The 12,764-nt window shown below is 49.6% G+C and overlaps 1 protein-coding gene across 6 annotated transcripts in view; it reads left to right on the top strand.

Moving 5' to 3' along the window:
* The window catches only part of LOC142557325 (uncharacterized), a 412,081-nt gene that overhangs the window by 229,386 nt on the left and 169,931 nt on the right, over positions 1-12,764 (top strand). The window contains exon 1 of one of the 6 annotated variants that reach the window (XM_075669073.1): positions 5,701-5,836. The exons of the other annotated variants lie outside the window; for them this stretch is intronic. The gene's annotated coding sequence lies outside the window, so the exon portion shown is untranslated. Of the gene's footprint in view, positions 1-5,700; positions 5,837-12,764 lie in introns of those variants that run through there. 6 annotated transcript variants of the gene reach the window in all.

Raw genomic sequence — 12,764 nt, 5'->3', positions numbered from 1 at the left:
GGCCGACGACGACACTCTCGCGGTCGCTTGCGCTTACACGGACGCACGCACTGACGACGAACCCCGCTGCTCGGTGTCATCATCGCCGGCTGGCCCGTCGTCATTTGCATCGCTGGCGGCACGGAATTCGAGAGTGATATCACATATGCACGCGCGCGGGCGCGCTGGACGGCGGCGAAGCGCGAGAAGCGTATGACTCTGCGCGCCCCCTGGCTGCGACCAGCGTATCTGTCTTAATCTTCGCGGCATCCGTATCGCCGGCTTGGCGAGTGTAGCTTTGTATGACGTACTGGAGGGTGCTCGGATTCCGACTGGGCCGTCTGTCTAATGCGCATCTTCGAGTGGGTTTCCCGTTTCGCTGGCCGTTATTTTCGGGGAGAAATGGTGCGGGCCTCCGTAGGGTTCCTGCTCCAGCCCATCGGTCAATCAAGCGAGCAATCAATCAATCGGTCGATCTTTGTTATGAATGTGGCAGTAGAGATGCCTAAGAGGGTATGCAGCAGGAGGTCCCGAGGTTAGAAACGGCGGGCGGCCGGGCCTCTTGTATTAATGGGGTAACATATATGCAGTGAGCGGGGACGGATTGGGCGGAAAGCGGACGCTTGATTTCTTTTTTTTTTTTTTTTGCGTAAGGATGGTGAAGCCGAATGTTTTGCTCCTTCTAGATCGATCGTACTTTACCAAAGAACGACAAGGGATTGCGGTCCTCACGGTTTGCCTCTTTTTGCCAGGGCTTAGGCAAATTATGGAGCTCTAGAGCCGGCGTATAGCTTTATGCGGTGGGGCGGCCTAGATCATTCGAGTGCTGCAGGAAGGGCTTGCGAAATGTTCAAACGACTTAAATATCAAATTGCAAAGAGAGGTTGCCCTGAATGCAGGATTGACGTGAGGCGAATTTATAATAATAATAGGCGAGATGTGTCGCCAGAGTTCGGATATATGCGCTGCACTCAATGGATGCGTCACTTTGGCACGGACATGGTGTAACGGCCGCGTTGACATTGCGTAATTTTTTTTTTTTACCGCTCGGCGCATGCTCGCGACATCGAATTTGACCGAGGCAGTCGTAGTTGGGGCAAAGTGGTCCGAACATTTCAGACCACGTGACCGGGCCCTTGCCCGAGGAGGGGAGCTCACGAGAGAGAGAGAGAGGAAAGGCAGGGAGGTTAAGCCGAAGCAAATCTCCGGTTTGCTTCCCGGCACGTGAGTTGGGAAAAAAAAAGGAAGTTAGAAAGAAGGGACGAGAAAAAATGAAAGCGAGATTGAGCTCTCCCGTCCTGTCTGGTGCGTCTGTGTTGCTTAACCGTGAGTGGTGCCACACTACGCAGTTTAAATTGAATGCTGCAACAGTCTTCTGATAAGATGTATAGAACCATGGTTACGTTTGACGATTGTCTCTTCCGACAGAGGTCGACCGTCGAACTTGTTGAAGCCCGGCAGTAAATGAGCGTCTCTGTCCACAATACTGGGGACACTGGCGCAGAGTATGTTTCCTCCTCACCGCAGTGCTCACAGGCTGCGGTGTCGGCCATTCATATGCGGAAAGCGCAGGCGTCGTTGAACGGCACGACCAACCGTAGTCGGCATAAGAGGGTCGCGCCTGTTCTGGACAGTCCTGATGGGTAACTGGATGCTTAATTCAGGGCCCAGGGAACGTAGCCGCCTATTTATGAAGTTGGGCCCGTTCCAATCGGATAGCGTGCGTTGGCGCGCAAATATGCGACGTTTTCTTGGAGCATCCGTGCTTGAAAGCGGGATCGATGAATACCGGGCTTCTCCCTGAGCTATAGTCGGGCCGCTGCGTCCGCGCAATCATCACCGGCGGTGCCGCAATGAATCGGTGACCACTCAAAATATGACGCAGTCTTCCTTCTCGGTTGGGTGCAATATCGATTCTGTAATATTAAATACCAATTTTCACGCGGAATTCGCGAACAATGTGAATAATCGACGGCCTAACGGCTTTCAGCGTCACCCCAAGCCTGCGCAGACCCGGCAGTTGTCCACAATTGCACTGGACAGTAAGCACAAAGTACGCCCCGCCATCGACGCTAACAGTGCGTTTGTGTCTGGGACGATGCGGACAGAATGTTGCGGACAGCTCGCTTGGACTGCGGTTCTATTATGGCGTGCTTAGAAAATGCGGGGACGTTACGTTTCCTCCAAATAGTTATACTGGCGTCGTCGACACCAGACCGACATCGGAGGGACGAGCTCTTCAAGGCAGCCTGCGCGCAACAGCCCTTGGTTATTTGGCGTGGAACGGAACGGCTGGGCGCTGGGATTCCTGAGTGACGCGTGGAGGACATGTGAGGGCAAATGTGGAAACAAAGCAGTGGCGGAAGGATGGCGGTTCACTGCGCGCGAACGCGCACTGCAGCGATTCGTATAGGCGAGGGAGTGGTAGGAGGAAGGGTGTTGTCATGTGCTGAAGTCGATTTCTGCACATGGGAAGGGGGAGGGTTGTGTGTGTGCGCGTGTGTGGGTGAGTGAGGTTGGGGGGGGGGGGTTAGGTATAGCCGCTGTCTGCGAGGATGTTTGCCCGCACTTGTGCGCGTTCTCTATCCAAGCTCAACCTCGGTGACATTTTCGGTGATGCGGTCGTTTGTGCCACGCGTGCTTTGTCCCCGTTAAACCGGTGCTGCATTGTGACAGCCTCGCTGGCGTTAGATCGTATGGGTTTGAACTTTCCTACGCCCTATAGTTGTCGTGAAAATTGCTCCGCATTTTAGCGCTTCTGTGTGCGCTTGTTATAGCTATGTAATAAATCTTAGCTATGACAACTGTGCGTATGCAAGTAACAGGTTTCATTTCTTGCTTTACTGTTTCTTCTTTTCCTTTATCGTATGCTACAATAAGTTTTTTGCTGGTAATTGGTTACGGTTCCCATGTTAATTTTTGCAATTAGGATAGTTCATGTCTCTAATGCTCTCGTATCGGATTTTTTTCTTATGTGTGACAAATCTCGTTGTGTTCAGGTTTTCTTTTCTTCATGGATTAAATACTGTCTATTTTTTGTTTATTGTCGTTTACTTCGTTTCGCACTATTCGTTTGTGCATCTTACGTGATGCGTGGCTGCATATCGACCTTGTAGGCGGCTACCTCAACGTCCGTCGAGCAGTTCACACAGCTTTTAGCCCAGGTAGCCAGCCAGAAGCATCCAGTAAAGAACCTGCAATGAAGTGAACTGAATCAGACGTCACTCAGTTGACAAGTATACACACTGACATCCCCGCTACCGTCTTGAGCCCAGCTATGTATCGCACCGGAAATAACTGAATACCACAGCAGCTTCGTGATTTGAATTGAAGGGATGAGTATACCGTGTGCTTCTTACTCCTTCACATGGCGGCCACCTAATCGCAAACCCAAAGCACGGCACGATAACCTGGTACCGGTGCTTCGGATTTGATCTGATTCCTAGATTTGCATGACCCTTTTGTAAATTGAGTGTTTGATTTCAGGAAAACTTGACAAATGACGTTCCTACGTTACGCGCCATGTTGTATTTTCAATGTACATTCTGCGTACAGTGCGGTCCATTATTAACGGGAACACGTGAGTGTAAAGCGTGTGCGAAACTCGCCGTCTGGCAGCTGTCAAGTTTTCTGGCTTTGCTGCAGATGACTTCTGGTTGGTGGTACTGGCATTTTTCTAGCCACCTGTGCGGTGTATTAAGGTAGCTTCAGCTGACAATTGCAGCTATAGCAAGCAGAGCGGGAGCGGCAGATTTGAGTGTTCTCTTTAACACTGAGCCGAACTGTATATGAAGCTTTACTTAACGCCTGTACATATGGGCAGCTTCTTTTGGGTTTGGTTCGCTTTGCTCAGCTTGTGGCTCACTTTTGCGCCGTTAGCGCTGTCCGCAGTGGCTGGCCGATCCCAGAGATGGCCCAGACAGACAGACAGACAGACAGACAGACAGACAGACAGACAGACAGACAGACAGACAGACAGACAGACAGACAGACAGACAGACAGACAGACAGACAGACAGACAGACAGACAGACAGACAGACAGACAGACAGACAGACAGACAGACAGACAGACAGACAGACAGACAGACAGACAGACAGACAGACAGACAGACAGACAGACAGACAGACAGACAGACAGACAGACAGACAGACAGACAGACAGACAGACAGACAGACAGACAGACAGACAGACAGACAGACAGACAGACAGACAGACAGACAGACAGACAGACAGACAGACAGACAGACAGACAGACAGACAGACAGACAGACAGACAGACAGACAGACAGACAGACAGACAGACAGACAGACAGACAGACAGACAGACAGACAGACAGACAGACAGACAGACAGACAGACAGACAGACAGACAGACAGACAGACAGACAGACAGACAGACAGACAGACAGACAGACAGACAGACAGACAGACAGACAGACAGACAGACAGACAGACAGACAGACAGACAGACAGACAGACAGACAGACAGACAGACAGACAGACAGACAGACAGACAGACAGACAGACAGACAGACAGACAGACAGACAGACAGACAGACAGACAGACAGACAGACAGACAGACAGACAGACAGACAGACAGACAGACAGACAGACAGACAGACAGACAGACAGACAGACAGACAGACAGACAGACAGACAGACAGACAGACAGACAGACAGACAGACAGACAGACAGACAGACAGACAGACAGACAGACAGACAGACAGACAGACAGACAGACAGACAGACAGACAGACAGACAGACAGACAGACAGACAGACAGACAGACAGACAGACAGACAGACAGACAGACAGACAGACAGACAGACAGACAGACAGACAGACAGACAGACAGACAGACAGACAGACAGACAGACAGACAGACAGACAGACAGACAGACAGACAGACAGACAGACAGACAGACAGACAGACAGACAGACAGACAGACAGACAGACAGACAGACAGACAGACAGACAGACAGACAGACAGACAGACAGACAGACAGACAGACAGACAGAAACAAACAAACAAACAAACAAACAAACAAACAAACAAACGACAGCATTGCGACGAGATTGCCATGTTTCAATATGAAGTCGGACGAAGCGTATTTGTATCTATCCTGAAAGAAAAAAAAAAACGACTCGGTCTTTGTTTACTCTGCTCGTATCTGCAGCTTTCAACCAACGACGCTGCGCGACCCAACGGCGGCACTGCCGAGCATATACTTTAATATGTAATATATGCCGCGCGCACGCGTTGCCGACCCCTGCGTTCGTCCACGCGTGACTTTGCGCGCTGCGGAGGTCGGTTTGCTGCGCTGCCTGGCTCCTCCTCCTCCTCTGCCGGTCCCAACGCTGCCTGCCTGCCTGCCGGCGTGCGTTTGTGCGCGCGTCCTAGAGTAGGCCGTGGCGCAGTATCGCGCTAGATTTTGTTATTCGACGAGCAACGCTTCTCGATGGCTTTTTTCTTTCTTTATTTTTTTTCCCGGACGCGGGGAGCAAACAGCGAGCACCGGATGCCCGCTCTCCCGAGTCACACATCCCCCGACACCCACCACCACCGCCGCCCCCCTTGTAGTAGTACCCCTCACGCACGCACGCGCTCTCTCTCTCTCTGCACCAGAGGCCTGATCTGCACGCCCCGCTGCTGTTTGTTTGTGCCCGGGAGCTTTAGTACAGCCGAGCAGAGCGTGCGCTGCGCGTTTCGGTGAAGCTCGTCCACTGTGGAACCAAATCACGTTCTCCGTGAATCTCCGCTTGCCTGCCTGCCTGCCGGCGCGCGGTTTGCCCCCCGTCCGCTGCGTAGTTTTCGTGACTTTGGAATAACTCTCGTGGATTTGATTTCTCGGGTGAGTCGTCTCGTTTCTTTCGTTCTTTCTTTCTCTCTTTCTTCTTTTTTTGTGTGTGCCTGTGGAAGGTCGGTTCCCCTTATCTAGGCTTTATGCTATATTTTGTTGATATACTCTTTGTTTATCCGCCGCTGATGGGGTCCTGTGCCTGTGGCGTGTTCTGCTGCGGAGCACGATGTCGTCGGTTCGAATCCGGCCGCTCTGGGAGGAACGCTTGAACACTCGCTGGCGCGCGCGAGCTTCGCGGCCAAGATAATTAATTAACAGCATGTGAGGAAAATCAATTAGGAGTGCAATTTGATCAATCAATCAATCAATCAATCAATCAATCAATCAATCAATCAATCAATCAATCAATCAATCAATCAATCAATCAATCAATCAATTGAAATTGTGTGTATGTTCCCTGTTTTTCCGGGTTGCTCACATCTATGAGCAGCCCGAAATGTTCTGCTTTCTGCCTCATCTCCTATGTACACTACACACCTTACTCCAAAGCTTGGGACCCTGATGGTCTACAAGCCCATCGGTCTATAGCCCTATCCGTCTATAACCCTATCAGTCTATAACCATATCGGTCTACAAGTCTGTCAGCCTGCAAGCCTATCGGTTCCTAATCCAAAGTCATCTGAAAACATTCATGCCTTGGAGGTCTACTCGTGAGGTAGCGGCTTGCGTTTTACGCGTCAATACATAGGAGGGAGACGAAAGCGTGAGTTTCCGTGGTCCGACTTCACAGCACGTGTGTGAGAGAGCACGTTTAGAGAACACAATGTGGTAATACTTAAAATGTGCAGCTCCGGCCAAGGCGATATCTGTAAACCGGAAACAGTTTAGTGACGACACACCTTTCTGAAAAAGACAGGCCATACTTTCTTATCGAATATGTCACTCTTCCTACTGATCGCCCTCTCGGAAGGGACGTAATAGCGCGTGACAATCTAGTTTCGAGTGTGTTTGCACGTGCACGTGTTAACTTGAATTCTTGTTCGCTGGGAGAAATAAATTTGTGTTCTAGTGTGTTCTCTACGCCGGACATCAACCCTGTTGTTGGTGTAGTAGAGTAAATATTCCACAGCGCCGTCCTTTTGAATAATAGATATTTTATACATTATTGCAATTTTCCCATTTGTTTCTCATACCACGACGCTGCGCCCCTTACCCAGTGGCTGGTATGAAGCCTGTGAGAAATTTCTTAAATAATTTAAACAAACAGGCAATCAGAAAGCGCTGCCTCTCAACGGGGGGTCGCCGTTGGCTTAAAAGTTAAACCACCTCAGTGACCAGAATTTTTTTGAGGTTACATTAGAGAGTTTTAGCGTATTGTTACCGCGACATCGCTGCTCAGTCCACCGCTCTCGCCGCCCGCACGCGCCAGCCAATCCGCGCCAGCGTGCACCTAGTCGTAGGTTAGCTCGCAGTCGCAAAGCTTGCAAGTGGCGGAGACAGTAGGTTTCATTCTGTAAAGCATTGACGGTACGCTAATACTCTCTATTAACACAATGCAAGTGTAGCGTTGCCATTGCCACCTGCCGCCGACAGCGTGCCAGTCGGTGGCATAGTTGGAATAAGCGATGTCAGTCGAACAGGTGACGTGGTGCATAATACACTTTCAGCACTTTTTGAGAGGGCGTTGCTTAACATTATGTCACTCTATAAAACTCTCTAATACTAACACGTTTTGCGCGGCCCTCACCAACAATGGCGACTGACGCTTTTCGCACGTGCGTTTCGTGCCGCAAGCGAGACGGGCTTGGTGCCACCATCGTGTTACGTCTGCACCCTGCGCTGACGTAGCCATTAGGCTCGCGCATTGGCGACAGGTTATACAGAAATTGCGTAGCCTCGCCTTGTATGTTTGGCTGTCATTGGCGGGGCCTTCGCGGCACGCGCGAATGTGCGGACGAGGCGTGACATAGGCTTACGCAAGCTGGTGCATTCGCGTCCTTGTGAATTTTTCGCTCCCTGTCATATTCTTTTTTTTTTCCTCAACGCTCCCTGGTCTTTCGGTGTGGCGAATACCGACGATGTTGCCGAGTACTTGCGCCGGCACTCCGGTTGATTTAACGTATCAGTGCGCATGTAGATGTTACCCATGTGCAGGATCATGATTACGGCTATAGTCATTACTGATGCCGATGGAAAAGCGTCGGACCGCGTCCGCACGCCGAATAGTGTGCAGAAAGTTGCCATGGAAACCGGCAACGGTTGACGTCATCGACGTTGCAGAGACCACATGGCGGCGGAAGGGGACGGGACGCCCGTTAAAGCCTGCGTGGTGGGCCGTGTGCATAAAGTTGCCAATGGAACAGGCAGTGACTGACGTCATAGATGTTGCAGAGACCACGTGATAAGAAGGGAGAGGATGGACGTTGCGCTCTTCTCTCGAATCATGTTGTAATATGCGTAGCGAGTCCGCGGGGTGCGGAACGTTGCCATGGAAACGGTGACATCCGGCCGTAGGGTGTTGTAAGAATCATGTGATGGGTATGCGACGCGATGCTGCTCTGTAAAGTTTTTTTCGCCATTGCAGGGCCAAGGCCTCGAGTGATTTGACAAAGTTACAGAACCGGGAACTACTTTGTTGTTCGTGTGTTTGTGCTTTTACGTTAACAACTCCATATAGTGCCAACGATCCCAAACGTTCAATCTACAGACATTACCGGACAAAAGTGCAGCGTTCTCGTTGGAGCTTCGATCGAAATTCTGCGCAGTTCCTAAATATAAACCTATAGCCCTTCTGCAAACTGCACAAATAACTGTTTGTGCTGGCGCTGCACACTTTCGCCGCAGACGTCTTACAATGTCGATGTGATCGTGTGACAGCCCATTCTCTATAGGTTCAGCGATATCACTTCAAGGATTCCAGGGTATATGTTTGCACGTTGCTTACAGTCCATGAACTTTCTATGTATAGCGTCGTATCGGAAAAGTGCACTTAGAAGCGGGGTATTCAAGGCTGGGCGCTGCTCTCGGCTTCGCTTGCCGCTTCTTCTTTATCGAATATGTCCCCGCTTTCGACTGGCCGCGCGGGAAGAACATCTACCCCGGCGTCATGACCTCCTGGACGAAAGCCAATTCTCTTTGACCAAAATAATTCGTCCCTGATTCCTGCTCCGCCAAGCAGTCCCCTGCACATTCCCGCGACTTCCGTAAATACAGTGACTTCGCAGAGCAGCTCCGAGTCGTTTGTAAAACGTCGTGGGTCTATCTTTACAAGCGTTTCGCGAACAGCGCCTCGTTTTCGTTGCTGTGTTTGTTTCCCTTTCTTTGGGGGGAGGGGGAAGGGTGCGGGTCGGTGGGACAGAAGCTGCTTTGAAACTGTTCGCGAATGCTAAGTGGACGAGCAGGTTTTGTTTTTTGAGCCTGGTATCTGAACCGTATGGAGACTTTGTGAAAGAAAGTAACTGATTTTATCGCAACGATCGAAAAAAATTTGAGAGACGCCGTCGGCATTTTTCCGTAGCTCTCTGCAAAATTGCGGTACGGTTTCTTTATGTCTCCTTGCTTTAGCCAAAAATAGAGAGCTACCAGGAGAAGTGGACGCGACGCATTTGTAGTTGGTGCACGGCCGGTGGTTTCACCTATGTCTGCACTATTTCTTGCGGGTCATCATGTTTCGAAGTTTGTAGAAGCCAGCGATAAATGCAGAAGCGAAGGCGCGACGTGTTGTTGTGGTCACTTGGGCATCGTTTTACTTTCCGTGTGCGACGTCATACATGGTATCTATAATGGGTTTCCGAAGCCTCTTGTCACTGTCATGAGTGCGTCCGAGATGAGTAGTTATCCAAGTTTTCTTCACGATAGCAAGTCAGTTAAATGCTTGCGCTGGTTATTGAACGTTATCTGATATGAAGCCTCTTGCGTGTTAGTTGCCTAATCACCAAAAGAAATACCAACAACAACAACAACAAAAAAAAACATACGTGTGTGCACAGTAACCTTGAAGCAAACATCCTTCATTCGCTTAGTGGATGATAGATGGTGTTCGAATGCCGCGCCGCGCCACACCAAAAACAGGCTTCAACAAGACAGAGAAATGAGATGGAAAAGGTAGGAGCCTTAACCATAGAGAGGTTTCTGGTATGCTGCATGCTTTTTGGCATCGTTTTACTTGCGATAGGATGTTATATATAATCTTTACACTGGGTCATCGAAGCCTCCTCACCCTGTCATGCGTGCCTCCGAGACGCGTTCCCACGCGAAGCTTTACTTGCGATAGCAAATTGTTGTAAAACTTGATAACTGGTTCGTGTTATTTTTTCTGACCCCCTTTGCGCGTTGGTTGTCTAGTCACGCAAAAAAAAAAAGAACAGGAAAATGAATCAGCAGAAAATGATGTAAAAGTGTGCGATGGAACCTTGGAGGCAACGGCCGTCATTCGCTAAGTGTATGCTAGGTGTCGCCGCATTACCGAGCTGCAGGCCGTTAAGTCAGAAAACACTTTTATGGATAGCGTTTCTAGATTTTGAGGGAGGCTACGACAACGTAGACAGGGGATTGTCATGGGATATCCTCAAGCACGAAGGCATAGGTTACCATTTCGTGGGGCTGCTGAGGGAGATACGTAGGGGCAACCCAGTACAAATTGCACGGGAAGGCCGAAAATGTAATGAAGTGGTGGAAGTTCACTGAGGACTGAAGCGAGTGTTTCGTCTGTCTCCATTGTTGTTCACGCTTTGTGTTTAAGGCATAGAAAGACGACTGGAAAACAGTTAATTAGGGTCGGATATATCCTACCGCGTAATGGGCAAATGGTGAAAATAGAAGGTCCCCGGACTGATGTATGCGGTCGACGTAGTGCTACTAGCGGACAATGCAGGTGATTTACAGACGCTTGCGACAATGTGTGTCAATGTAACGACGAATCTAGGCCTTAAGTTCAGCAGAGAGGTTTAATGAAGATGCGAGTAACTATTTGGAGTCAATTCAACAGCAAGTCATACCCATAGTCAAGCAATATAAATACGTTGGCGTATACATAAACAAAGGAGAGAGTTAGGCACCCACCAAGATAGTCTGAAGATAAAAGGGGAAACCAGAATGCAGCAATTATGAAACCGAGCATTTTGGGGCTACAAAAATATGTGGTGTTGCGTGGAATCTGGAAAGGAGTAATGGTGCCAGGACATACGTTCGCAAATGCCATTCTGTCGTTAAAATCAGATATCTTGTCGGGGTTGGAAGTGAACCAAAGATCGATCGGCCGGTGGCTTTGGGAACCCACGATGAAACCACAAATTAGGCAGTGCAGGGTGGCATGGGTTGGGCCTCTTTTGAAGGCAGAGAAGCGCAGAACAAAATTAGTTTTGAAGAAAGACTCAGCAACATGGATCCAAATAAATTGTCGGCTAAAGGCCACACGTATCTGCACCTGAAAAGCGTGGACACAGAATGGAGGAAGCGGTCAAGAAAGCTGGCAACGAAGTCCAAGGTAATTGAAAATGTAAATAGAGAGCGAGGAGTGATGAGAAAGAAAGTGAGAGAAACAGAGAGAGAGAGAGAGAATTGGGTGCAAAGAATAAAAAAAAAAAGAGCATGGAGAGTTACAAGAATGGGAAGATAGAAATTAGAAGGGAAAATGCGTGCGAGAACACAAAGGGCACTGCCTCATTATTTCAGGCTAGAGCTAGTTGCCTAAGGACAAAAACATACCGGAGCAAATATTTCCCAATAAGATGAAGCACGTGTATGTTGCAGCAAAAATCCGGAAACCGCTCAGCACATCCTAATGGCATGCGAAGGCCAGTAAGACCCGTAGGTAACGTACGCCTTGCAGAAGCGCTACGATTTAAAGTGGACGGAAGTATCAGCCGGTCAGTAGTCGAGATAAGCAAGATACGTTTAGAGTACTGGTGGAAAAATAAACAGGGAAACGATTGATGCGACCGCATCCGCTGCAAGCATAGGTATCGGTACAAGGTAGATGGAGAAGTTTTGAGGAAGAGAGACAAAAAAAATATTAAGGAGAGGTTTACAAAAGCAACGCTGGAATGAAAAGCATGCATAGCAAACCTGATTAACTCAAGCATAGGCGATTATTTGCCACCACCCCGTTTAAAAGGGGATGCAAATAATTCACCACGTTCAATCAATGAGCGCTACGGCAAATACAGAAGCTTCACAAAGGCGCGTACCATGTATGCGTCTTGTTGTAATTAACATTTAGCCCTAACGTGAGCACCACCACGCGCAAGATAGACCCGAGCTTCCTGCCTCTAATCCTTCCAGTCGCGCACCTCTATGCGAATAGCCGTTAGCTTTTTTTTTCCCCTGGTTATGTTTAGTGAGAACGCGTGCGAGAGAGTCCCCGCATTGCCAGCGGAAGTCCATCCAGTAACAGTTAGCGAAGAAACAGTGCTTTGTCGCGTATGCCTGGGCGTGTCAGTCGTCCGCGCATGCTCGTTCTCCATTTGAAAGTGCCGATAGCGGAGCCGGACTAAATGCCTCTACTGACGTGGGAACTGCGAAACAGCGTCTGCGCTACCGCCCCCGCCCTTCCAGAAACAACAACAACAAGAAAATCCTGTCAGCCCAAGCACTTCGTACAGATGGTTAACCAGCGAAGCTGAAACGTGTGGCCCCGATGCTTATCACTGGCACTGGGTAAACTAGGTAAGCTAGCCCTCCATAGCGTCATTGTAAAAAAGAAAAAAGAAAAAAAAACACTTTGCATAGTATTAAACCACCTATTGATGGGAGATCGTTTACCAGTGGAAAGAATCTTCAGCCGGCGGTGTCGTGCGTATCGCCGGCTGTGCAAGGAGACAAATGCGCCTCGGCGCGATGCCTGCAGGCAACCTGACGGAGTGACCGTGTTTGTACCAAAAACGAGCAGCACAGCTCGGAACGCGGGCGACACGGGAAGAGACAGACACACACGACCCGGCTTCCAGCAGTGTATTATCTTTCTGCGCCTCCCTTCTTC

This window comes from Dermacentor variabilis, chromosome 9 (assembly GCF_050947875.1).
Source record: "Dermacentor variabilis isolate Ectoservices chromosome 9, ASM5094787v1, whole genome shotgun sequence".
NCBI lineage: Eukaryota > Metazoa > Arthropoda > Arachnida > Ixodida > Ixodidae > Dermacentor > Dermacentor variabilis.
The sequence above is the reverse complement of the archived record's forward strand: the minus strand, read 5'-3'. Positions and strand labels throughout refer to the sequence as shown.